Source organism: Tursiops truncatus, chromosome 1, assembly GCF_011762595.2.
Source record: "Tursiops truncatus isolate mTurTru1 chromosome 1, mTurTru1.mat.Y, whole genome shotgun sequence".
Taxonomy (NCBI): Eukaryota; Metazoa; Chordata; class Mammalia; order Artiodactyla; family Delphinidae; genus Tursiops; species Tursiops truncatus.
In genome coordinates, this window is record NC_047034.1 from 58,432,466 (window position 1) to 58,457,584 (window position 25,119).

Genomic DNA, 25,119 nt, shown 5'->3' on the forward strand with positions numbered 1-25,119 from the left:
TGTACCTCGGGCACACAGAGGCGGGCCACGGAGCTCCTTCTCAGAGTGCCAAGGGTCTCCACGCCTGGCCTCTCCCTGCGTCCAGGCGCCAGGCCCTGCTCGCCAGAGGGGTGGAGGGAGGGGGAAATTGGTGGATCAAAGTTCTCTCGGCTCAGGTTGCAGGAACCAGGAGGGCCAAGCACCTCTAGAATTAGAGAATGACCATCTGGCAGAAAGATGTCAGGGGAGGAGAAGCTGTGGCCGGGAGCACATGCTCATCTCCCAGGCAAGCGGCAGGCCTGGCCTGGGAACTTAGAAGTCCTCAGAGAATGCTGTGGCCTGTTTAGTTACCTAATCACTACTTTGTTTTCACCATGTGACTTCCTTTTCGGAAAAGTTAGAAGGAGAGCATTTCTAACTCAAAATCTCTAAACGTGTGTAGATCTTTTCCTGGCTTTTTCTTTGACTTCCATCCATCAATCAATGATTATTAAAATGTGAAGCCCTGGATCATGTAATTAACCAGAACCCTCTTCTTCATGATCCCTCCAGGATCTGCGAGTGGCTTTCCAACCCTTCCTTCTGCCCTATCCTTTTTAAAAATAACTCCTGTGTCTAGATTCCTCCCCAAGTAAGTGGGAGCAAAGCTCGGACTAGCAAGGAAACTTGCCAAGAGATCAGACCAAAGTAGGAAGGAGGTTTGGTTCCCAGTTATGTGCCCTTGTGTGGTCCTATTCATAGTTAGGTTTGGTATTGATTATTGTCCAGGATTTCCCTGGCACTGGAAGCTAGCAGAACTCTGCCTCATCTGGCTAGCAGAATGCCCCCCCCACACACACCCTAAGCAGTTTCCCCTCTGAGGTGGAAGCCAGGAGTTGTACTCTCTGACATGTTAATAAGCTGACATGATAATCACGTGTGACAGGTCGTAGGTTCCATGACATGTAAACAAGACAATACCACCCTCATGCAAATAACATGCTATAGGGGTGGAAATGCTTTCCTGCTCATGGTTGACATTCTAGTATATATTCATTAGCAATAAAAAAGGGGAAAAGAGTAAAATGCAAGATAGATTCTTCAGGGTTCTCATATTTTAGTGTTTCCGAGGAGATTTTATGCCAGACTTGAGAAAAACTCTCCTTTGCCCTCCCCGTTCTGGTTCTTCTTATCATAAGTGGCATCTCAGGAACATTTCTCCTATGCATGGGTGAATGCTCTCTACCCACACCCACCTCCATCCAATAGCCCTATTGGATTATTTTGGCATTTTGCAGTAATCAAAGGAAGTAGGACTAAAAACACATTTCCAGGTAGCAAGCTGGTAATAGGTTCATTTTGTTGCAGTTTGGGAGGGCCAACATATTCACGTAGGACCTAGTGCAGTTTCACTTAGAGCTGTCTCCTCCTCAAACCACTGGACACTGACTTTGCACGTGCTACTGAAGACACCGGGGACCTGCACATTGGCAAATGCAATGAGTACTCTCAGACTTTCCTTTGCCAAGTGCCTTCGCTCTAATTGACAGTATTGAGCACTCTCTTTTTGAAATTTCTTCTCCTGGTTCTCTGTTTCAATGACCACTTCTTCTTGGCCTTCGTAGAGTGTTCCTTTTCATCAGCTTACTCCTTAAATATTGATATTATCCAGAGTTCTGTCCCTCATCCTCACTGTCCTTTCCAGTAAACAGGTCGTTACTAAAAGATCTCATATACTTTCATGGGTCAACTACCACTTGTTCATCAATGAGTCTAATATCTAAATCTTAAGCTTTACCACCTACTCACTGTCACCTTGGGCAAACTGGGCAAGTTACTTACCTCCCTATGCCTCAGTTTACTCATCTTTCCAATGAGATAAACCATGCTCCTACCACATATATTCATGAGAACTAAATAAGAATGCATGCAAGCCATTAACACAGTGCTTACCGTACAGTAAACCCTGGAAAAAAAATAGCTATTTTCTTGATGGACACGCACTTCATTAAGGAACCTTAAACTCAGCATGTCCAAAACTGAACTCAACCTAATCTTCCCATGCTCCGCCTTTTTCCCCAGTAGGAAACCTAGGAGTTACCCCAAATTCCTCCCTCTTTGACATGACCTCCAGCTTATCCAGGTAACCACTAAATTCTGCCTGTGTTATCTAACTAGCATCAATCCTGTCACTAAGTCAATAAGTGCTTGTCGAATTGCAACTGAAGATTAATTAACACTGGAGCAAATGAATAGGCAACATTACGTGGGAGTGTGTAGCTATAATATTAGAGTGTGTTCACATTATATTAACATAATAACAATTAGTAGTCAGGATGACTCGCCAAACGCCCTCAGAGGAAATATGAATGTGCAGACGCCATACCTTCTCTGTCCTGAGGAACTCAAGCCTTACTCACCAGGCAGATTCAGACAAACCACAAATGGCTGTTGGGAGGATTAAGAAAGAAAAAAAACAAAAACATAAAAATTGCCTTATCATAATCATCATTTAACAAATGTAAATTCCCTTCCTCTACTCTGTTAATTCCCTTCTTCAGATGGCCCTGGTTACAGATTCCTTTGAGTTCCATGGAAAAATAGGATGTTAAATTCTTGCTGTTTTCCTATTTTAGAAAACTCCTGGGCAAATGCATGTGACTGAGAAGCATAAAACTGGGAGTGGTTCTAGGCAAACAGCAGCACACAGCACTGCCAGGGAAACCATTGCTGACCCTTCAATACTGTGCTGGAAATGCTCAAGCCTGGTGGATTTTTTTTTTTTTTTTTTTTTTTTTTTTACCACACTCTGATAGTTAGAGAACCTGCATGCTCATTGGATTCTTGGCCCTATGTAAAACACCAGAGCTGAGGTCCCAGGCTGGCTTATTGCCTCTGCAAGTTTCTAAACGTTGGGGCCCTAGAGCTCTGTTTCTAAGCCAAGCAAAAGTGGGGTGGAATCTTACAGGATAGATACAATACGCCTTGGGCCTGGGTAAATTTGGCCAATTTAAAACTTATGAGGCTCTTCAGCTGACTTTAGTGCTTACCCAGTGGGCATGACACTTAAGATTACCTTTTTGGACTTGCTGCTCTCATAAATCTGGAGCCAAGCACAACCAATTCTCCACCTGCTTTCCTCTCCTGAGTCCTTCCATAAATCTCTAATTTTCTAAACAGGTCTCTCACTTCTTGTCCCCCAGTTCTCCACTTTTCCTATAGTACTAGCTCATAGGTCAAAAACCAAGCTGGTTGCACCTTCTATTGTCTATTTACACTTGTTTGGTTAGGTATATTATTGTTTGGTTAGATAAAAATTTTTTATCTGTCATGTTGAACACATCCAGATATACCTTACTTCAAGTTTTGCTCCACAGTAAATAGTGGTAACAAATTTCAGTGACATTTTTTTCTTGCCTGTCTCAAAAGGATGGTGTGAGATAATGTGTATGTATAATACCAGTTGCAGTGATTATTACCTCCAGTTGTCACATTTTCCTGCCATTCTTTTCTTGCTTTTCATCACTACAGATAAGAAGGAAGTATTTACATAACGGAAGTTAGAAAACTGATTTTTTTAAAGTCTAAAATAATGTAGTGTTTCAACACTTTGCAGATCATGAACCTAATACTTCAACACTTTGTTAAGTCACCATTCACCTCTTTTATACAAATACAGCTTTGCTTTTCATAAACCTGGTGTCCAGCTCTGCATTTAAAACACCAGAACCACTTCTCACCAACATACATGATTTAAAAACAAAACAAAACTTCCTTTTGCCACTCACCTTTTATCTTTTCCTCTTTTTGTAATTTTTCTTTTGAGCATCTTCTGCTCCTTTAAGCCAGAAGTTTGAATTATTTCCTTCAAAATTTGAAGGGTAAGATTTAGTGATCTCTCTAATTTTCATTACTGTTGGGTGTCTTGCTTTCCTTCTGAAAATTATGATACAGGATTTCAGATATCCAATTTTATGTTATTTTGGACCAAATGGCATAAAGCAGGAGTCTACCATTAACCTGTAACCATTACCAGATAGTCTATTATATTCCATGTTGAGTTTAGTATGATGGAAAGAGTAGAAGCTTTAAAAACCTTGGAAGTATATTTCTTGATTCTGCCTCTTAAAAACTTTGAGCAAGTTATGCAGTCCCTTTGAGTCTCAATATCTGAGTCTCAGCATCTAAGGTACTGCTGAAAAAAAAAAGTAGCATAACATAGTAAGGATCTAATAGAGTGCTTGGCAAATAGTAAATACTCAATAAAAGTTCAAAATTTCCACTTTTGTTTATTATATAGTAGCTTGTAGCAGAACAGCAATGCTCCCTCTAAGAGCAACTGGAAAATCTGAAATATTTATATCCTCCTCACCCCAAATATCAAAGAGCTTCCAAGGCAGTCAGGACTTGAAAATCATGTTCCAGAGAAGAATGCTTTTGGAAGTAAATCAAACTTTCTCTATTCCTCCTTAATTGTTGGGTAGTCTGCCACTTTCTGCCACATTTTGGACTGGACCAAGAGACTTAAAAAAGAAAAGAAAAGGAAAAAAATGTACCTGCTAAGAAACAGATAATCCAGCAGAGCTTTATGCATTTGTATGGCCATGGAGAAAGACAAATTAGAGTTTGGGGCAGCTGAGATTTCATAGAAAAGTGAGGCTGAGACAAATAAGAACAGTAATACCATTTTTCCCTCAAGGTGTTTGCTAATTAAGTTGCACAAGGCAAAAGGCTCAGTATAACATAATGTGAATAAAAAGCAGATCAGCAATTTTGGCAACCCAAAAGGGCCAGGAAGACCAAAATTGAAGTTTATGACATATCAAGGAGGAGAATCCACAAGAACACTTCGGGCCCTCTGTTAGGAAACATAGAAAGCTACATCCCTAAGAATGCAAGAAACTTAGATGAAGACTGAACCTTACCAAAGACTGATTTCAGTCCTAGATTAAATTGAGCTGATTTGCCTCTCTCTTGCCTTTTAAAATAGGTTGAATCCTCTCTGGAGGAATATAACACCCAGAGTCACTATAATTTTCATATAAAATGCCCAGGATTTTAGTTAAAAAAAAAAACAGGGCTTCCCTGGTGGCACAGCGGATGAGAGTCCGCCTGCCAATGCAGGGGACATGGGTTCGTGCCCCGGTCCGGGAAGATCCCACATGCCGCGGAGCGGCTGGGCCCGTGAGCCATGGCCGCTGGGCCTGCACGTCCGGAGCCTGTGCTCCGCAACGGGAGAGGCCACAACAGTGAGAGGCCCGCGTACCACAAAAACAAAAAAACAAAAAAAACCCCCAGACATATTAAGAAACAAGACCAAGAGAAAACGTGCACAACAGAAATAGGTGTCCCAGGTATTGGACATAGCAGACATGGACTTAAAATTAACAATAAACAATATAATATTCCACTACTGAAACTATAAGAATCAAGTGGAATTTATAGAACTAAAAAATGCAACAGGTGAACTCAAAAATTCAGTAGATGAGTTTAACTGGATATTTGATACAGCTTAAGAGAGAAATAGCTGAAAAATAGATCAGAAGAAAATATCCAGACTTAAGTATGGAGGAGAAAAATAATGAGAAGCAGAGAGAATTCTGGGGAAATGGGGGAGTAGAAAGCACCAAGAAACTGTCTCTCCACCTTGACAACAATTTTGCTGGCAGAATCTGTCTAATATAATTAATTTAAAACTCTGGAGTATATTGAAGGCTTGCAAGTTTCAGGAGAAGGTTTGGACAGTAAATTGAGGTTGATTTCAGTCAATTTTAGCTCTTAGCACAGTAGCAACTACTACTCATACCTTAGCCTCAGCCCTGTGGCACGCAGCTGTGCACACATTGCTGGAGCAGCTACACACAACACACAACTTGTGGAAGCCAGGGTAGGCAAAAAGGACCCTACTCTCCAAATATCAGGAATCAGTGCTCTAATTGCTGATCACTGATTCTGATCTCAGAAGTGCAAAAAGGAGGATGGTAATTGTTGTAACATTTCCCCCATTGTTCAAGCTCCTCCCCTCAAGTGAAAGTGATTCTAAGGGAATTAAATGGCCAGTGCCCTTTCTCCCCACTTCATTTTTTCTTTTTTCCCTTTTGGGAGACAAACACTAAAGCCTAAGACATTCAAAAGCAAGTGCACATACAGGGAAAATTAGAAAGTGACCATGCATGGGAAAGGTGAAGGCTCAGAAAAGACCTGAGGAGATTTTAGGTTTACACCTCAGGCTGATCCTTGGAACAGAGATTGCCCCAAATAAATAAATAAACAAACAAGGAAACACATACATACATACAATCATGAAAACCAGCAAACCCTAGGGAAAAGGGAGAATCCGATTTCCAGAGTTTTCACCTTATTAGATTCAAACATCAAGTTTTCAACAAAAAGTCATAAGGCAAACAAAGAAACAAGAAAGTACGGCCTATTCAAAGTAAAAGATAAATAATCAGAAAGTGTTCCTTTAAAATACCTGATGGAAGATTACCTGGGTAAAGAAATTAAAATAACTGTCTTAAATATGCTCAAGAAAATGATGTATAAACAAAATGAAAATACCAATAAAGAGATAGAAAACATAAAAAGAAACCAAAAAGAAATCCTGGAGCTGAAAAGTATAATAACTGAAATGAAAAATTCACTAGAAGGATTCAAAGGCATATTTGAGCAGGCAGAAGAAAGAATCAGCAAACTTGAAGACAGGACAATGGGAATTACCAAATGTGAGGAATAGAAAGGAAAAAGATTGAAGAAAACTGAATAGAGCCTAAGTGACACTACCAAGCAGACCATTTATTCAGTGTTAGAGTTTCAGAAAGAGAAGAGAAAGAAATGGGCAGAGAGGATATTTGAAGAAATAATGGCAAAGAGCTTCCCAAATCTGAGGAAAGACATGAATATAAACATCCAAGAAATTCAACAAACTCCAAATAAGATAAACTCAAAGAGATCCACACTGAGGCACATTATAATCAAACTTTTGAAAGCCAAAGATAAACAGAGAATATTGAAAACAACAAGAAGAGATTCATTACATAAAAGGGATACTCAATAAGATGATCAGAAGATTTTCTCATAAGAAATTTTGGGGGCCAGAAGACAATATATTCAAAGCACTCTAAGGAAAAATGAACTATCGACCAAGAATCCTATATCCAGCAAAACTGTCCTTCATAGTGAGGGATACATTAAGACATTCCCAGATAAATAAAAATTAAGAAATGTCTTTACCACTGGAACTTCCCTGTGAGAAATGCTCAAAGGAAAAGTGAAATGAAAGGAAATTAGACAATAAATTGAAGCCATGTGAAGAAATAAAGATCTTGATAAAGTTAAATACATGGTGATTATAAAAGGTAGTATTATAACAATGGTTTGTAACTCCACTCTCTATTCCACATGATTTAAGAGACTAATATATTTTTAACTATTGTCTAATAGTTAGTATTATTGTAACTTTGGTTTGTAAATCTACATGTTGCCTTATCCATAATTTAAGAGATGAATGCATTTGAAAGAATTATTAGTTTAGGTTTTGGAGCACACAATACGAAAGATGTAATTTCGTGACATCAGCAACTGGAACAGGTAGTGACAGAGCTGTAAACAGCAGAGTTTTTGTATGTTATCAAATTTAAGCTAGTATAAATTCAAATTAAGGTGCATGGAAGGAAAAGGACATTCCATGCAAATAGTAACCAAAAGACAGCAAGGGTAGCTGTACTAATATCAGAAAAAATAGACTTTAAATCAAAATAAGTTAAAAGAGACAAAGAAGAACACTATATATTAATGAAAGTTTCAGTACACCAAGAATATGTAAATATTATAAACATTTGCATACCTAATTACAGACGTGCAAAATATATGAAGCAAAAACTGATGGAATTGAGGGGAGAAACAGACAGCTCTACAATAATAGGAGGAGACTTCAGTACTCCACTCTCAATAATAGAACAACCAGAGAGAAGATAAGAAAGGAAATAGAGGACTTACCACAATAAACCAACAAGATCTGACAGACATACAGAACACTCTACTTAACTATAACAGCATATGCATTCTCCTCAAGTGCACCTGGGGCATTTTTCAGGTTAGTTTCAATCGATTTAAAAAGACAAATATTATTTAAATTATATTCTCTCACTACTACAGGATGAAATCAACAGCAGAAGTAAGACTTGAAAATACACAAATTTGTGGAAATTAAACAACACACTCTTTGAATCACAAACAGTGGATCAAAGACAAAACCACAAGGGAAATTAGAAAATAGAGATGAATGAAAGTGAAAACACAACATACCAAAAGCCAGACAAAGATACTATGAGAAGAGAAAACTACAGACAAATATATCTTATGAATATGAATAAACAATTCTCAATAAAATACTAGCAAATCAAATTCAGCAGCATATCAAAAGGACTGTACATGAGGACCAAGTGGGATTTATTCCTAGAATGCAAGGATGGTTCAACATATGAACATGTACCCAAATAAATATTTTAAAAAAGTATAACAGTACTATTTATGACAGACTCAAAGAGCAAATAACCCAAATACTCAAAAACAGTATCATGGATAAATAAATCGCTATATTTATAGAATTAAATACTTCATGCAACAATATGGATGGGTCCACAAATATAATGTTGATGGAAAAATGCCAGCCACAAAGAGCACATTTAGTTTGTTCCATACATTTTTTAAAAAGTTGGTTCCCTCCATTTCCATGTCACAAGCTGAAGACATATCATATTATGTTTCTTACAGAAACTATAATTCAAGCAAGGGATTGGAGGCCCATTTCTTGCCACTCATTTACCATTTGTCTTCCACAGAGAATTTCTGTAAGAATAAGTAGCAGCATGAGAAAAAAATGCTTAAAATATCACTTGGTCTAAGAAGCATTAAATATTTTCACAAATTGCCTTCTGATATTTAGCAAAATCTTAACTATGCTTTTACGTGTTCAACTAAATGATATACCAAGTATATAGCACTGAAAACAGATGTCTGAAGTATGTAAAGACATGACAATTTTCTCCTAGCTCTACAGGTGTTCATGATGATCTCAACTTCATAACCTCAGAACTGTAATAATAGTAATAATTGCTACTATTTCATGAATATTTACTATGTGCCAAACACTGTGCAAAGTGTTTTGTACCCATTATCTCATTTAATCTTTACAATAACCCTGGAAGGTAGGTTTTACTCTCTCCTTTTACAGATAAGGAAACCAAAATTAAGTAATTTTCCCAGGAGAGTCACCCAGACATGATTAGTATCTGGTTCTCTCTGACAGTCAGGCATGTGCTCTTAACTGCCTTGCTAAATGGTGTGTTGTGCAGGTGTGCATCAGTGACATAAAGAAATGCCAGTTCAATGGTCTGAAACTGTAAATGTAAGATTTAGTATAAAGTTAGTTCCAAGACTCCCTCTGTTTCCCTACCTTTAGCCTTCAATTTACCCTCCTGAGTCGCCCTACACCACAGTGGCAACTGAAAAACTAGAAATATCATGAGGAAGAAGAGAAAGTCTTTGCCTGTCCCTTTGCCTGTCTCACCAAAGTGTCCATATTCCCAAATAAGATACCACTGAATGTTTAGGGCCCTGTCTTTGCTTTTTTTTTCTGGGGATGGAGTTAAGAGAGAAGTTGTATTGTAGCATTCAGGCTTACTATTTTTCTTGGCAGAACAATGGAAAAGAAAGAATTATGAAATGTATGCTTAGATATCCTATAAATCAAAGGATAGTCATACTTAGATTATTTTTTCTCTACATTCACACCCACCCCATTTTTGAAAGGTGCCATGTTTTTGTTTGCAATGAAAGATTCCTTTGCCATGTCACATCAGGATGCATATTGTCACCAGCATGCTCTTCAGCTGCCAGGAGCCAGATTCCTATTCTTAGACCATAGGGAAGACTTGCTATTATGACTCTGCCCTTGGATTGTGTTGGTGAAATATGTTCTTTCTGGAGATAACAGCTTCAATTGAAAAATGAATCTGTACTTGTACAGGTTGAAGAAGAATTTCAGCTACTGCACCCTGCTGCAGCAAGAAGACTAATAAAAACCTTGAACCCATAACTCATGTATGAGGTAAAGGGAGCCTTATTGAAGATCAAATAAAAAGTATAAATAGTGAGTCAGACAGCGCATGAAGTGAAGATTCCAACATTCTTTTTTTGCTTATGTTGCTTTCAATGGCATTTGGGATTAAAGATCAAATAGAATTCAACATAGTAACCCTTGTAAGGCTTGATTTTCTATATTTGAAGATTCATCTCTTCATCCAGAACTTCACTTCTCAACAAGATGTCTGTCTTCATTGCACTTTTCATGCCTGTTTACCTCAAATCCTAACCAGGAAAATGGATACTTGTAAAACAATCCCCCAGGCCTTTCTGCACTAGATACTCATTCATTCACTAATTCACTCACTTAACATGTGCTGAGTGCCTACTAACCCTGAAGATTCAAAAAGACCAAACAACAAAACAGGTCTTCCCACAATACACTCACTATCTAAGAGGGGAGATAAACAGATATTAAGAAAATGTTTTGTGTGGCAGAGTTAATGATTGAACACTATATTTTTCAAACTGAAAAAAGTAATTTCTTTAATTTCTAAAATTGATCTATTCCCCTAGTCCTTCATCCAGTAGGACCAAAAGAAAAGCTTAAATTCAATAAGTAATGGTATCTCAGACTCTTGGGGATTCAATAGTTTCTCAAAGATAATTCGTTATCCTTGAGGATGTTAATACTCAATCTTTCAGCTTGTTTTCCATTCCCCTGGCTTTCTTCTAGGTTAGCATCTGAGAATGTTAGGAAGGGGTTTCAAGTCTCAAAGAGGCTGGAAAGAGAGAGTCTAAGATCCACAAATAAGATCTACGGCCCTGTGTTGATTTCTAGGTCCTGTATGACAAAGCTTCTGGTTGGAATTTATTCCTGGCCTCCCTTTCACAGGTATTATTGATGAAGGTGTGCTTTTGCTTCTCATAGCTGGTTAGGCCGCAGTGGTCCACCCTGGCTCATTAAGCTCCAGTTTGACTCTAGCATTGCACAACCCTCTCGGTTTTAGCTCACTATGTTCAGCTTCCTAGGATTAGGATCCTTTTGGTTAAGTCCTCTCATCCCTTGTCACAGCAATACCATATAAGCCCAATGGCTCAACTGCTTTCCTTACCTCCCCTCCCCTTGCATGCAAATTTCTGGATCTTTTTCACACACTAAAGGAGTTGATGGAGTATTTAGAGGGCTAGCTCAAGTTTTATAAGCAAACCAAGCCTTTCCATTGTTTTTTGTTTTTGTGTGTGTGGTTTGTTTGTTCTTTATTTTTGTTTTTGTTTTGGTACAAGACAGCACCCTGTGAGATCATCTCTTTCAAGAGTTGCAAATAGGAAGAAGGGGGAAAATCTTTGGAGTTGGTGGGAAATGGAGGGGGGGTACTTTGTGGGGGAGAATGACTGAGGAACTGAACCTCCTCCCATGTCTTCTTCCCATAACCTTTTAGGCTAGAAGAAGTAGAATTTGCTCACTTTCCTGTGTGGAAAGGATATATGTCTTCTGAATTCTCTCTACCCATTGGAATTTGATATTCAGGTCAGCCTGTCCTGCTTCTTGATGTTTTAAAAAGAGTAGAAAAAAATTAGAGATTTATTTTTTCTTTCCACAATGCTTGGCTTCTAAGAATACTGTCATAAAAAAATGACTCAAAAATCCCATTTTGGTCGTCAGTAGTTGAATATCCACTACTCTTTTATTTTCCATTTCTATTTGCCATTTCCAGCAGATGGATATTTCCAAATAAATAGAAAGTTAATGGAAATAGGAGGAAAAAGGTTTATATTTTAATGTTTATTGTATATTATGTGTATTTATTTTCTTATGACATTTAAAATAGATTATATATTTGTAGTTTTATAACATATTATAAAACTATTACATAATATTTAAAAATTCATTATCCCTATTTTAGATGCATAAGCTACAATGGAAACACCAAGAAGGAACACACAACTGTAGACATGTTAGGGTAAAAGAACGAGAAAGATAATTAAATTGATATAATTGGCTTTCTTTTGGAAAACTGAAGCAAGAGATACAATCAAGTTTCTTGCTATTATTACTTCTCAGGATTTTCACTGATAGAACATAGGTTTTCCAAGGACATGTCTAAAATGTTAAGCCATTCAGACTGAAGGAAAACCAGATGGGGAACTATAATACAATTTGTTAATTAAAGAAGAATCTTTAGAGGCTGTAGGACAATGTTGCTTTATCATCCTTAAAATCAGTACAAATTAAATAGTATTACTAACATTGAATACTTTGGAATATATTTGGAAGTGCACACAAATACATGCACACATACACAGGCCTAGAGAAGCATATTTCAGGTAGTGCTTGGTGATCCATTCAGTCATTGATACCCTGTACATTTCACCCTATGCCCAGCTGACACTGTTGTCCCTCTTCCCAAGTGGGAAGAAACTCAACTATATAGTATACTGAAAGAAGTTTGACTAATAAAGTTTAATGGTAGAACATTGTTGAATGAATAGAGTCAGGTTACAATTCTTAATTCTCTTTGATGCTAGTGATAAAACTTCGAGTACCCAAAATATACTTGCTGAAACTTACAGACACTGAAGGCAGACACAATGTTGCCTGATATTATATTTTTTGAATTTAGTTGCCTCTGTATCTCAGGCAGGAGTGAACTAACTTGTTAACGAGTGTACAGGATTCTGTTAACAGAAGACATAAATCTTAGACAGTCAAAGATGGGCCTCTGTGATTGATTAAACAAAGAAGAGTTGAACTGATTGTGGTTATCACAATCAAGTGCCGATTATTACTGTAGTTTATGACAAAAAGAATGCCACAGAAAAGCAGAAATAAAACAAGTCTTTTATGACAATAAGATAATAAAGTTAGAAATTACCTTTTGAAAAGTATAAAAATAAACTACAACTAATAGAAAATTAAAATTTTAAATTTGTTAAAATATATAACCTAGGCACAATTAAAACTATAACTTCAAAATATTTAGAAAATTATATAGACTTCTGGTAAACAAGGCAGGCTGAGTAGGCAAACTCGATACCAAGGAGAAAGAATACTTGGAGTCAGAAAGGAGGCCCTAAAGAAGTCTCATGAAAAGCAACATCCACTGAGTTTTCCTCTGGTTTTTTGATCTTCCCTTTGCCTTAAATTTCCTGAATTTCACTACTATTTGTGTAAATATGGGCTTGTTTTATATGCACCTTCTATTTTCCTTCCTTAACTTCACTTCCAGCAATCCTTCTTCCGTTGACTGGACTACTGTAGCAATTTCCTAACTGGTTACTTTATGGACAATACCTGTCTACCCTGCCAAGTAGATTTCTTAAAATGCAAATATGATTGTATTTGTCTCTTTCAACATTATCCAGTGGTTCTGTATTGCCTACAAGAGCGAGATTAAACACCTTAGCATAGTGATGGCATGCACTTCCTTCCATTAACTAGATTAACCTTACCTCCCACCCTTCTCTTCACATATCAGGACCTATGCCATTTACTTGTCTCTAATGGTCATCACACTTACTTTGCTTAAGATTAGCTTTTGTTCATTCTTCAATGTCATTTTAAAAGTCACCTCTCACAAGAGCACTTCCTAGACTTTAAAGAATATTTCTATTCCTCCTCATGTCTCTTTCTCTATATCTATCTTAGCTCTCACTTTTTTCTTTATAAACACTTAAAATTTGTAATTATATATTTATTTACATCGTACTTTAAAAATCTGCCTCCATCACTATAAAGTAGTCTCCATGCAGGCATAGGCTGAACACATCTCGTTCACTATTCTAAGGAGCTTGTTTAACGAATGAGTATATGAATGAACCCTTATTCCAAATGGAGCAAGCTTCAGCAACCTGAATGTATCAAGCTATTTCAACTTCTGCCTTCACATTTTCAGTTTTCTCTGTCTAGAGCATTTGTCATTCTCTGAAAAGTCTGGGGAGTATATCGCCATATTTCATGACTCAGCTCAAGCATTATAGAAAGCCTGGTAGAGTTAACCACTCTTATCTTTGGACCCTGCTGAACCATCGTTCACCTCATCATAAAATTGATCACGTTCTATTACTTTTATTAGTTCACATATCTATTTCCCTCTACTGGAATGTAAGCTCCCACTGGGATTTGTCCTTATCTCTATTCTCCCAAGGTTTAGCACACTTCCTTTCATTAACTGGATTAACTTTACCTCCTACCCCTCTCTTCACCTAGGCCATTTCCTCGTCTCTGGTCATCACACCTACTTTGCTTAAGATTAGCTTTTGCTCTTTCTTCAGCTGTCAGTTTCAAAGTCACCTCAGCAATTAATCAGAGCTGGTTGGATGAATGAATGAATGAGTGAGCTTTTCTGAAATGCTTCATAGCACTTGTGATTGATATCTTCATATTATGCCAAATGATTCTTCTTAAAAATTATCACAAGATTATTTACTTTATAGTAGGAAGAAAACGTAAGAGCTTTCCAAAGGGAACTTTGAAGGACATTCCATCTCTCTATAATCAATGGGATTTTAAAAAATAACATCTTTGACCAATACCACCGATAACTACTACAGGAAATAATAGTCAAAAATAAGGGTTAAATTCACTGACATCACCAACCTCAGCCAGGCACCTTACTGTATTGCAACTTCATGGCCCTTTGAAAAGGTTTAAATTGTACACAGTCTGGAATTCACAAATTTTTTGTTTGTGAAATGTAAAAAGTAAAATATATATTTTTAAAAACTGCACTGACTTAATCTCGGGTCACTACCTCTCAACTGGAGTCATTCTTGGCCTTGATGGGACCAAGCTTGGGAAACTGGTTCTGTCTCAGTAGGACTGGTCACTTTCCTCTTTTGATTTGGGATCATCATAGTGCTTTCTACCTCCAGGCCCACAGTAGTGATGTTACTTCCTCAGCTTTAAACTTACACAGTTATGCGTGGACCGACTCTGGTGCACAAATGAGCATAAAACAGCCATCACTGCAGCTGCAGAGTTGCTTTTATAATGAATTACTGCCTCCTTACTGGAACCAGGAGAGACCTGCTGTGTTTGTCACTTTTAGTTATTAGGCAATGTCTGCAAGCAGTCAAGATTTCTACTCCATACTTATGCTCTTCTGGAGCAGAAAGCAAGTGCTATAACAGCTGTGTGTGTATTTGTTTTCTTTGGGGCAGAGAGAAGACAAAGAAACCACAAAACAGTCTAAATTACAGCTCTTCCTTCCCTTATGTAAGGATTACAGGAGCAGGTGCAAAGTGTTTGTTTCTTCTGTGCATATAAGGTTTCTAAGCTTTCGTATTAATACTTTATAAGCTGTCTATCATTACTGTTTTATGTACAGTTTGAGTGCTGTCTTAGCTACGCTATAGAGCTACTTTAAAAGACACACCTGATGGGTATTGTGGCCCTGTAACCTGATTCGTATCAATATCATTATTCTTACTCTGAGGATCTGTGTCTGAGGATCCACAAAGTGAACAGTCACAGCTACATGGTATGGGCAAGATCTATGATGAACTGATATCCTCATTCTAAATGTCCCAAATTCCAAGGATCCAAGAGGGTCAAACAGAAAATATTTGATGTTTTAGGGATATTTCTCAGTCTATTCTACTCTTGATTATTCACTAAGTTGAAGAACAAACTGTCTCAGAAAGATCCACATCTTGAAGCACCTAAAGATTAAGACTGGCCTTTTTCCTGATCTTTAGACAATCCAAGCTTGTATCCACCTTCAGGGCCTTGTGGAATTTCTTAGTCATAGATTATCATTACATTTCTAATTTTCATAGATATTGCCAAATTGTGAAACACTGAATTTCAGAACAAGTTTCTCACACAGGATTCCATGTAAGGATATGGGTGATGTGGTGAACAATATCTTTAACAACATTGGCTAGTAAATACAACAGTGAATTATGTGTTTTGAAAGAGACTGATAATTATTACTCATATATAGGCATAAAGAAAAATGTTCTTGAAGCTCAAGGTGTGGCTATGTTTACTTCTCCTGATAGGGAGCATAAGGAATATTGTTTTGCTGCTGTGTTTTATGCGGTGGGACATCCTGCATTTGGTTTCTGTGCCTGGAGCCAAAGGACAATGATCAGAAGCAGCATTCCAAGGTGATGTCAGATGAGGATCAGTGTATCAGTTTGCTAGGGCTGCCATAATAAAGTACCACAAATTGGGTGGCTTAAACAACAGAAATTTGTCATCTCGCAGTTCTAGAGGCTGGAGGTCTGAACTCAAAGGTGTCATCATGATTGATTCCTTTCAAGGGCTGTGAGGAAGGATCTGTTCCAGGGCTTTCTCTTTGGCTTAGAGATGGCCATCTTCTCCCTGTGTCTCTTCACATCATCTTTCTGTATGTTTCTGTCTCTGCAACCAAATCTCCCTTTTTTATAGGGACACCAGTCATATTGAACACCAGTCATTTTGACTTGATTACCTCTGTTAAGACTATCTCCAAATAAGGTCATAGTCTGAGGTACTGGGGGATAGGACTCCAACATATCTTTGGTGGGGAGGGGAAGCAGAGAAGTAAAATTAACCCATAACAATCAGGATGGTCTGAGGTTGGGTTATCAACAGATGAGCAATCCCAGATCCAAAGGCAAGGGAGACTGGAGATTTAAGAGAACCAATTTGTGAGGGAGTTCAAAGAGTCCAGGATGATAGAAAAAAGTTAGAATAATTACTAAGCTGAAGTGCCAATGATTGCAGCAAATTTTTATGTGATGCCCATAGCAGCTGTAATGTTTGGGACAAGAGAATTTGAAGGGGCAGGAACATTGGACAGTAAGAGGACTACAGTAGTAATGAGGTGTCACAAGGCTAAGTTGTGACACAATTAATAATTAGGAGCTCATAATACTGGTAAATATTAGCATTTTTGACCCTTCTGAGTTTCTTATTTGTTGTAATTTTGTTGTTCTATCTTGTTCCTGTTTAGTTTCATACTGAGTTATTTAGATTGGGTTTAATCCAAAGTGGTTTCTACAGCAATAAAGTCTAGTTTGCCTAAGTCTTCTGTGTTCCATATTTATTAATTTTCTGGAAGATGAATCCTATTAAAAGAGAATTGGAGAAACTTTCTGAAATCATTTGAATGTAGGTATGTACCCTCTGTTTTAAAGAAGAGCATAGGGATCTAATAAAAATGTGAATATGTCTACAAATTCAGGTTGGAAAGAAATGTTTTCTCCATTGTTAATTTTTTTTTTTTTTTTTTTTTTTTTTTTTTTTTTTTTTGCGGTACGCAGGCCTCTTACTGCTGTGGCCCCTCCCGTTGCGGAGCACAGGCTCCGGACGCGCAGGCTCAGCGGCCATGGCCCACGGGCCCAGCCGCCCCGCGGCATGTGGGATCCTCCCGGACCGGGGCATGAACCCATGTCCCCTGCATCGGCAGGCGGACCCTCAACCACTGCGCCACCAGGGAAGCCCCCCCATTGTAAATTTTAAAAAAAGTTTTTAAATTTAATTTTCATTTCATATTGGAGTATAGTTGATTTACAATGTTGTGTTAGTTTCAGGTGTACAGCAGAGTGATTCAATTTTACATATACATATCTATTCTTTTTCAGATTCTTTTCCCATATAATTATAGAGTATTGAGTAGAGTTCCCTGTGCTATACAGTAGATCCTTATTGATTATCTATTTTATATACAGTAGTATGTATATGTTAATTCCAACCTCCTAATTTATCTCTCCCTCCCACATCTTTCTGCTTTGGTAACCATAAGTTTGTTTTTTAAGTCTGTGAGTCTGTTTCTTTTTTGTAAATAAGTTCATTTGTATCATTTTTTAGATTCCACATGTAAGTGATATCATATGATATTTGTCTTTGTCTGATTTACATCACTTAGTATGATAATCTCTAGGTCCATCCATTTTGCTGCAACTGGCATTATTTTATTCTTTTTAATGGCTGAGTAATATTCCATTGTATATATGTACCACATTTTCTTTATCCATTCCTTTGTCAATGAACATTTAAGCTGCTTCCATGTCTTGGCTATTGTAAATAGCACTGCAATGAACATGGGGTGCATGTATTTTTTTGAGTTATGGCTTTCTCCACATATGTGCCCAGGAGTGGGATTGCTGGATTATACGGTAGCTCTATTTTTAGTTTTTTTAAGGAAACTCCATACTGTTCTCCATAGTAGCTATGCCAATTTACATTCCTACCAACAATGTAGGAGGGTTCTCTTTTCTCCACACCCTCTATAGCATTTATTGTTTGTAGACTTTTTGATGATAGCCATTCTGACTGGTGTGAGGTGATACCTCATTGTAGTTTTGATTTGCATTTCTCTAATAATTAGTGATGTTGAGCATCTTTTCATGTGCCTCTTGGCCTTCTGTATGTCTTCTTTGGAGAAATGTCTATTTAGATCTGCCCATTGTTTGATTGTGTTGTTTGTTTTTTGATATTGAGCTGCATGAGCTGTTTATATATTTTGGAGATTAATCCCTTGTTGGTCGCATTGTTCACAAATATTTTCCCCCATTCTGTGGGTTGTCTTTTTGTTGTTTATAGTTTCCTTTGCTGTGCAAAAGCTTTTAAGTTTAATTAGGTCCCATTTGTTTATTTTTGTTTTCATTACTCTAGGAGGTGGATCCAAAAAATTGGATGACATAAAAAATGACATAAATTGCTGCAATTTATGTCAAAGAGTGTTCTATGTTTTTCTCTAAGAATTTTATAGTATCTGGTCTTACATTGAGGTCTTTAATCCATTTTGAGTTTATTTTTGTGTATGGTGTTAGAGAATGTTCTAATTTCATTCTTTTACATATGGCTGTCCATTTTTTCCAGCACCATTTATTGAAGAGACTGTCTTTTCTCCACTGTATATTCTTGCCTCCTTTGTCATAGATTAATTGGCCATACGTGTATGGGTTTATTTCTGGGCTTTCTATCCTGTTTCATTGATCTATAAGTCTGTCTTCGTGCCAGTACCATACTGCTTTGATTACTATAGCTTTAAAGTATAATCTGAGGTCAGGGAGCCTTACTCCCCCAGCTTCTTTTTTTTTTTTTTTTTTCCCTCAAGATTGCCTTGGCTATTCAGGGTCTTTTGTATTTCCATACAAATTTTAAGATTTTTTTTTTGTTCTATATCTGCAAAAAATGCCATTGGTAATTTGATAAGGATTGCATTGAATCCATAGATTACCTTGGGTAGTATAGTCACTTTGACAATATTGATTCTTCCAGTCCATGAACATGGTATATCCTTCCTTCTGTTTGTGTCATCTTCTATTTCTTTCATCAGCATCTTATAGTTTTTGGAGTACAGGTCTTTTGCCTCCCAAGTTTATTTCTAGGTATTTTATTCTTTCTGATGCAATGGTAAATGGGATTGTTTCCTTAATTTCTCTCTCTGATCTTTCATGATTAGTGTATAGAAATGCAACATATTTCTGTGTATTAATTTTGTATCCTGCAACTTTACTGAATTCACTGATGAAGTCTAGTTGTTTTCTGGTACCATCTTTAGGATTTTCTATGTATAGTATTATTTCATCTGCAAACAGTGACAGTTTTACTTCTCCTTTTCCAATTTGGATTCCTTTTATTTCTTTTTCTCCTCTGATTGCCATGGCTAGGACTTCCAAAACTATGTTAAATAATAATGGCAAGAGTGCACATCCTTGTCTTTTTCCTGATCTTAGAGGATATGCTTTCAGCTTTTCACCATTGACTATAACGTTAGCTGTGGGTTTGTCATATATGACTCTTATTATGTTGAGGTATGTTCCCTCTCTATCCACTTTCTGGAGAGTTTTTAATCATAAATGGGTTTTCCCAATCATAAATTAATATAATTAATATTTTAAGCCTTCAACCCATAAGGCAGAAAACATAAGCATTAGGCTTTCCTGGACTTCTCCATCCTGGGTTATGTCACAGTTTGTAGATTTTACATAGGGTGAAGATATTGGGTAGGGGGCATGTGGTCTTCAGTCTTTCTGCCACATTGATAGCCACTTAAATGTCTGCTGCCTGCATGACCCTTTCAATACCAGTAGATTCCTGCCATACATATTTGGAGCATGGAACCCTTTCTTGGTGAGATTACCTGTGCTTCTATCTTCCTGAGCACCACTCAGCCATTTCTTCTTGGAAGTATCAGTGTATTCCCTGTAGTTCTACTGAGAAGCAGTAGACATTAAAAAAAAATTGATATCTCTAAGGAAATCCAAAGACAACAGGGAAGGCAACTGTAAGTCCACCATAGGAAATTTTAGCCTCTGACATCTACAGCTACAGCAAACAGTAAACACAGCCTAACTCCTAGTATGATAAACATAAAACCTCACAAAAAGGTCTACTTTCCTCAGTTTCTTTTACCCAGTACACCATTTCTAGCTTTCAATAAAAAGTTATAAGGCATACTAAAAGACAAAAAGTACAGTTTGAAGAGACAGAGCAAGCATCAGAACCAGAGTCACGTATGACATGAATGTTGGAATTATTAGGCTGAAGCTTTAAAACAACTATGATTAATGTGCTAAGAAAAATGCCCTAAAGAAAAAGGTGGGTGATTGCAAGAACAGATGGGTGATGTAATCAGGGAGGTGGAAATTCTAGGAAAGAATCGAAAGGACATACCAGAAATCAAAAACACTGTAGCAGGAATGAAAGGTGCCTCTGATGGGCTCCTCAATAGACTGGACACAACTGAAGAAAGAATCAGAGAGCTTGAAGAAACATTAATAGAAACTTCTAAACTGAAATGCAAAGAGAAAAAGGAATGAAAAGAATGGAATGATACCAAACAGAATACTCAAGAACTTTGGGACAGTTACAAAAGGTATAATATGCATACAATGAGACTATCAGAAAGAAAATAAAGAGAAAGGAACAGATGAAATATTTGGAGCAATAATGACTGGGAATTGTTTAAAATTAGTGATAGACACCAAACACAGATCCAGAAAGCTCATAAAATACCAAGTAGGATAAAATAAAAAATCTACACATAGGTACACAATATTGAAATGGCAGACAATCAAAGACAAGGAGAAAAATCTTGAAAGAAACCAGAGTTTAAACACCTTACCTACAGAACAGCAAGGATAGAAACTGCATCAGACTTATTTTCAGAAGTCACGTAAGCAAAAGAGTAGAGTGAAATACTTAATGTGTTGAAAGAAAAATCCACCAAAATAGAATTCTTTATTCAGTGAAATTATCCTTCAAAAGTGAAAGACAAAGATTTTTCTCAGACAAACAAAAATTGAGGGAATTTGTTGTCAGGACACCTGCACTGCAAGAAATATTAAAGAAATTCTTCAGAAAGAAGGAAAATGATGCAGGTCAGAAACTTGTATCTACATAAAGAAAGGAAGAGTGTTAGAGAAGGAATATATGAAGGTAAAATAGATCACAAGCTATGAGATTCTTCAAAGGATGAGCTTACATACTTAAATCACTAAAAATGCAGAATTGGAGTTTTTCTCAGCAGAGAGTCATGAATAATAATGGTGGGGTTTTCCTTTATTCAAAATGTTATTCCCCTATCAATAATATAGGCCATTCCAGGTAATTCATATATCTGTTCAATAAATAATTGTTGGATATGTACTAAATGCCAGACCCTGGTACTAGGAAAAAGGAAAAAAAGATTAAATGAACTATTTCTGCCCCAAAGAAGTATACAGTTTACTGACGATTCAGAAATACTACTTAAAATTTAATAATACAGTAAGATAATAGCTGTAAGTGGCATATACACAAAGTTAAGTGGTACTTCCAGGGAAGCACCTGACTTTAGCAAGATATGTCTGGCAAGGTTCATCAGAGGACACAGCATTAAAGCTGAGACTTAAAAGGTAAGAGAACTTTGAAAAGGATGACACCAGTGTGTGCAATGTTATAAAGAAGCATGTATAGAGAATGCAAAGTGATTTGGTATTACTAGAATTTAGAGTGAGAAGAGGGGGAAGTGAATAGAGAGTAGTGGGCAGGGTCAAATAGTAAAGGTCTTACATGCCTGGCAAAAATGTTGTTTTGTGCTGTGACATATTTTTGTTTTCCTATAAGCAATGCAAGTTCATTGAAGAATACTAAGTTCTAATAAAATAATACTTAGTAACATATATTGACTTCACTATATCCCAGGCTCTGTTCTAAATGTTATTATTATTCATTATATTAATTCATTTAAGCCCCACAACAATCCTCTGTAAGGTACAGCATGGTTAAGTTACTTGCCCAAGGTCGTGCAGCTCAGTGGCAGAGCTGGGCAGAAGTATAACATAATAGCACTTGTGTTTAGAATTATCCCTCTGATAGACATGTAGAAGATGAAGAGGATGGAGATAAACTAGGGGTATGGTCATGGAGATGGGGAGGAAGGGCAAATATTCAGAAAGTAGAACTGACAAAATTGGGTATGCTAGAGCAAGGAGAAGAGAAAGATTTAGGATGACTCTGAGGTTCTTGGACTAGAAAAATAAAAGGAGATGGCGACTCCACTCTGAAAATAGGGAATATTGGGAGGAAAGCAGTTTTGAAATTACTTCATTCATTCTTCTATTCATTTATTCATCTCTTCAGTTGTATATTATGGTGTGAGAATGGTATAGAACTTTAATTAGAAAGACTTGTGCTAGAATTAGCTTTCCAAAGTTCAGAGGTTGTGCAAAGAACACCTGGATTCATTCATTCATTCTAAAAGTATTGAGAATACTATGGTGAAAAGATGAAATCCTTGATCTCATGGAGCTTACATAGTGGTAGGAGGGTAGAGAGCATGAAACAGATAATAAAGAAGCAGTGGTATTGCTTTGATTCTGGACATGGACAAGATGATTTAGGACAGTGATATATGCCTGAAGAAAACAAATCAGGTTGATAAAGATTTAGCATTTGTTAGGAAATTTAATGCTAGACCAAAGGATCTACCATCATGAGAACATGGTACATGAGTTATACAAATCCAGAAAATCTGCACCAGGAAGAAACGAGCTGAGATGACCAAGGCTGAGTGCTTGGCAAGAGTTTAAGGGAGCACCGAATATCAAAACCTCTAAGTTTAAATGTCATACGAAAGATCAGATTTGGGGCCAATGAAAGGAAACGGAGTCAAGCGTCAGAAGCAAATTGTATCTGGAATTGAACAAGAATGGGGTTGATAGGCAAGCAAAGTGAAGTTACTGTAAAATTTCTTTGGGGTCATTAACTGTGTATGGTGAATGGAGCTGTCAAAGAATAGAGATGGGGCTTGACATTAAATACAGAAATACTTAAATAGTTGTAGAAAGAGGCATAATATAAATTATTTGCAAGGCATATAATTGTCAAAGAATTAGTATCTATAACATATTAAGAACTCTTACAAATTAATTTAAAAAGTCAAAGAACCCACTGGGAAAATGAGCAAAGGCTATGAATAGGAATACCACAGAAAATGAGATCAATCTCACTATAACCAAGGAAATGTAAAATAAAACAACAGGGCTTCCCTAGTGGCGCAGTGGTTGAGAGTCCGCCTGCTGATGCAGGGGACACGGGTTTGTGCCCCGGTCCGGGAAGATCCCACATGCCGGGGAGTGGCTGGGCCCGTGAGCAATGGCCGCTGGGCCTGCGCGTCCGGAGCCTGTGCCCCGCAATGGGAGAGGCCACAGCAGTGAGAGGCCCGCATACCGCAAAAAAAAAAAAAAAAAAAAGTACAATAAAAATGAAAATCAATGAAGTGAACTGTTATTAAATAGTATTCTCCCCAACTTACACACACAGGTAGACCAACTTTACTGATTATAATGATTAAACTATACACACACACACACACACACACACACACACACACACACACACACACATATATGCATCAACTTGAATAAATGTTGAAAACAATGTGGAAGGTGAAAACAATGTGGAAGGTGAAAACAAGTAGAAAAGAATGTGAACAACATTATACCATTTGGGTAAAAATTTTAAATGTGCAAAATTATGCTGCATAATGGGTTTTGATATAACCACATATAATGCAGTATGAAAACAACAACAACAAACACAAATACACACCAGTTTCCAATTACTGGTGCAGACAGAGGAGAGGAAATTAAATGCAGTGGTGAGGGTGGAGAGTGGTGTTCCGTTGTGAGCTTCAAATGTACCTGCCATGTCTCCTTGTAAAAAAATTAGATCTGGAGCAAATATGACAAGAGAGTAAGGTTTGAAAAATGTAGCTGGCGATAATATACCATTTCATCTGTGCTGTTTGAAATATTTAATAATCACTTTAAAACATTTGAAACATAAACTATATGGTATATTAACATTTAATTTCTCTGTGGAATAATTGGGGAAAGCCACTTGTTCAGATATGGCTGTGGGATATGTGTCTGTCCTTGTCCAGTTTGGGTCATATTCTCATTTAATAGACTTCTTCTGTATCCAATGAAGTTTTAGTCCTTTACCTTATGATTTAAATGTTTACTTCTATACATCAGAATTTCAATATTAATTACAGAAAATTCTCAATTTCTCCATTTATTTCAAAGTGCACATAGTAAGTGCAGTGTTTTAAAAACAACTACAGAAGGATATTTGCTTACCTGGTAACAGGCAGTTTCTGAAAAATACTGATTACAACACTCCGTCATTTCTCTCATTTGAGTTTTCAGTCTTACTCTCTTCTATGTTGTAATGGGAGATGGAGTTTTTTTTTTAACTCTGGTGGAAAAAGAACAGTGATCAGTTTGGAAAAGTTCTGAAAGAAGGCTCATTCAGTGTTCAGAAATTATGAACTTCATGATATTTTATTTCTAAAATTATTTAAACACCTAGTTCCTACTGCAAAGCAGCATCCTAGGATAGAAGTGATGGTTTGTCCCATCGCCACGTGGGCTATACAAGACCATCCAAGAACACAAGGACGTAGCCTCCTGGAGCACCTCGTGAAAGAGATACCATCCTTAAAAGAATTAATATGCTTTTGCAAATGATAGGTTGTTAGCTAAGAGCATATTTTGTAGCAATTTAAATGCCAGATCAAATGCTCCAGTATTAAAAGGCAGCTCATTCTTTCCCTATCTTACTCCCAGCGCTCCTAGTAGTAACAG

General features: G+C 37.2%; 1 protein-coding gene across 1 annotated transcript in view; it reads right to left on the reverse strand.

Moving 5' to 3' along the window:
- Positions 1 to 26: 26 nt before the first annotated feature.
- Positions 27 to 25,119, reverse strand: part of GORAB (golgin, RAB6 interacting) — a 92,641-nt gene continuing 67,548 nt past the window's right edge. Inside the window, exons 6-7 of the transcript XR_004526244.2 lie at positions 24,613 to 24,730; positions 27 to 3,894 (exon numbers count right to left, since the gene is read on the reverse strand). The gene's annotated coding sequence lies outside the window, so the exon portion shown is untranslated. The remainder of the gene's footprint in view (positions 3,895 to 24,612; positions 24,731 to 25,119) is intronic.